Raw genomic sequence first — 3,106 nt, forward strand, 5'->3', positions numbered from 1 at the left:
CGAACACGAAATTCGAACTACCTGATATAATTATATAAATGAACTGTGTAATGGTGAAGGTGAAGGACCGGAAATACTAAAGAAATACTACATGCTATAAAATTGGCAAAAAAACAAGAAAGCCGTTGGTCCTGACAACATACCTACAGAAATGTTAAAGCTCATAAATGAGGAAAACATTGGAATACTAGTCAAACTTTTCAATGATGTTTATTTGACTGGTGATATCCCCGAAGATTGGTTAAAGTCCGAATTGATAACCCTACAAAAAAAAACAACGTCCTAAAAACTGTAGCGATTATAGAATGATAAGCCTTATGAGCCACACTTTATAAGTCTTTCTACGTGACGTTTATGTGACGTTCCGCCCCTTATAGAATCCATTATTGATGGGAAGATATTATTTCATTATTTTTAGAATTATTTTCTTTCAATGGTTATTAAAATATAACATAACACCATCACAGAATTTTAAATGCTTGTGACGTCACATTTTAAGTGTGGCAACATTGGTTTGCTTGCGTTTGACAGCGTATCGATGGGAGAGGGGAATTGAATTGCCCACGGAGATCGTCAGCCAGCTAACGAGAGGGCATTGGCTTTCTAGAAGTGTGTCGGAGTGGCAGGTCGGTAGCTTGATATTTTACCCACAATTTCAAGATCCAAATTATAATTAAAGATTGAATCCATCCAGCATTAGGGAATATAAAGTTATTAGTGAATACGAAGTTGAAGAATTTGAATGCAGATTTAAAATGAGTTCCGGCCTGGTAAATAAAAAATTTTATTAATTTATTTTCCGCCATATTGAAATTTTCTTGACTAACTTGCTAATTAAGTTTCATGTCGTCTATGTTCATGGTTTCTATGGTTTATTTTCATGGATCAAAATCATCGAGAGATAATTGAATATTCTTTGCTAATTTGTGCTTTCTGTTGGAAAATAGAGCTAATTTAAACTCAATTTTTTTTATATTCCTTTCAAGTCTACAGATCTCCTATCTTTTGAACCATGATCAAACAAGTATCCATTGCCTAATCATACTATATTTCATCCTTGTATAATATATCTATATACCTGTGTATATATTATAATGAAATATTTTTTCACAGTAATTATATCTTGTAGCCAAATTGAAAATCACATGTGTTATTTGAACAAGGTCATCTGATAACAACTTAATAAAGAGTCGAGCTGTCTAGTCATTCAAGTTTTTGGACTTAATGACCTATTTCTTCTTATTCCCATAGGAATAAAAACACCTCCTCGTTTCTCTTGCTTCTTTTTGACACATTGGTGGATTGGTAGTAATACCATATGTGTTTTTTTTAGCCACCACTATGAAATCATAAAAAAAAAGAAAACCTAAGACCACCAAGGTAGACCACTTCTAGAGAGACGGTCACTAGGAGACCAGCCTGGAAGATCTCCATATCTATCTTTTTCGCCTGTACCTTCAACTGGTTTTTTTTCCACCTGTTTTCTTGTACCTCCAGCAGGACAGTTGCAAGAGGGAGTTAGCACCCCCTTGTGCTCATTGCATCCCGGTCAATTTGGGGAATACACAGCAAGGAACGCACCGCAAGGAACATTGGAAGATTGTGAAAAGGGGTTTGTGTTGATGAACATTCGGTTTGCTCTAAGTAAAAATTTAGACTGTTTTTTGTGATTTTCAGGATACTTAGTTTATTCATATAGGTACTTTATAAATTTATTGCACATAACCTTTCCCTTTTCAAGATTTTTATAGTATTACAGAACAGTATAATAATTGATAGCGTTCCCCAAAGCTGCGTAACCTCCATGGTGAGAATCTCTGAGCTCAGATACTTTCCCATACAATAGTGTTGGTACTCTTATATTTTTTTTATTATTCTTTGGCTTGTTTCCCTTTTATATAACTATTTAAACTCCTTTAATTATTTTAGTATATTTTAAATTAAATTTTTCAAATTAACTTCAAATATCATTAAAAATTTCTATTATTCAAATTATTTAACTTTAACTATTAATTTTTATATTAAATTCGAATAAATCCCTAGTACCCATCCCCTCAGGAAGGTACTAGTTTTACTTGCCATTATTATTAAGAACCACGAGTCGGTAAAAGGATCTTTGGTATCCAGAACTCCGTTGGTTCACTTAGGGACTTGGTACCCGTCAACTCATTGAGTTGTACATACATATATTAAATATCTTGTTCATATTATCAGGTAGTATTGAATTAATTGTACGTATGATATTCGTACCATTGTTATTGGGTGAGGGTAGTTACTGCTAACCAAGTGTAAGTTGTACTTCCTGTATTAGAGGTACCCTTATTCAGATTTTCTAACCTTATTAAGATTATTCTTAGATTATATTTGTAAGGTAATTCTGTAAATGACTTTCACTAGTATTTTTTTTTGTCATGTTAGAGTTACATACTAGTTACTTGTCTTAACTCGGAGATTGTGAAAATCTGGTAGTTACATTCAATAAATATACATTTATTGTGATTTTTTTTTCTTATTACTCCTTTATCTTGATAATATATTTTATAACTTAATAATCTTTAATAACATTTAACCTACTTGTACTACAAATTTAATATACTCTATAGCAGCGTAGAATACCTGGAAGAGGGTTAACCCAGTTATCCTTCTTCTGGCGCCCAAAAATTTATTCTATTTTCATTATATTATTATATTTACCTTATCTACTTTGTGAACAGTGTCTTAATATCTTCTTTTCTAGCCATCATTGTCATTTCCTTTAATTTATTGTCCAGCCAGAAATAGCCGTGCAAATTGGCCGAATCCTTCCTTGAGTGTCAAGTGGCCATTCTCTTGCATATTGAGCTAGCTATTCAAGTTACATCTATCTATTCATAATTTTCCATCTCCAGTCCTATATCAAGTCTATACTCTTTGTCTTTACATCTTCCCATACAAGTACTACTGCGAAGTAGTATTTTAGTTACTTCAGCTTCTTCCAACGTAGAAGCCACACATTTTTGTTCCTTTGGCTACATTAAGTAGATCTTCTTTTTCCTACTTCTGTTGGAGTTTATCACTCTCTGTGCATTCACTCCAACAGAAAATCTTCTTCTAACAGGTTACATCG

General features: G+C 32.9%; 1 long non-coding RNA gene across 1 annotated transcript; it reads left to right on the top strand.

Annotated features, from left to right (window-relative positions):
* The first annotated feature begins 360 nt into the window (after positions 1-360).
* On the top strand, positions 361-2,499 carry LOC126886525 (uncharacterized). The gene is made up of 2 exons (XR_007698689.1): positions 361-770; positions 1,334-2,499. It is a non-coding gene; the product is annotated as an uncharacterized LOC126886525 (long non-coding RNA).
* The last annotated feature ends 607 nt before the right edge of the window (positions 2,500-3,106 follow it).

This window comes from Diabrotica virgifera, chromosome 1, assembly GCF_917563875.1.
Source record: "Diabrotica virgifera virgifera chromosome 1, PGI_DIABVI_V3a".
In the NCBI taxonomy this organism is placed as follows: Eukaryota; Metazoa; Arthropoda; class Insecta; order Coleoptera; family Chrysomelidae; genus Diabrotica; species Diabrotica virgifera.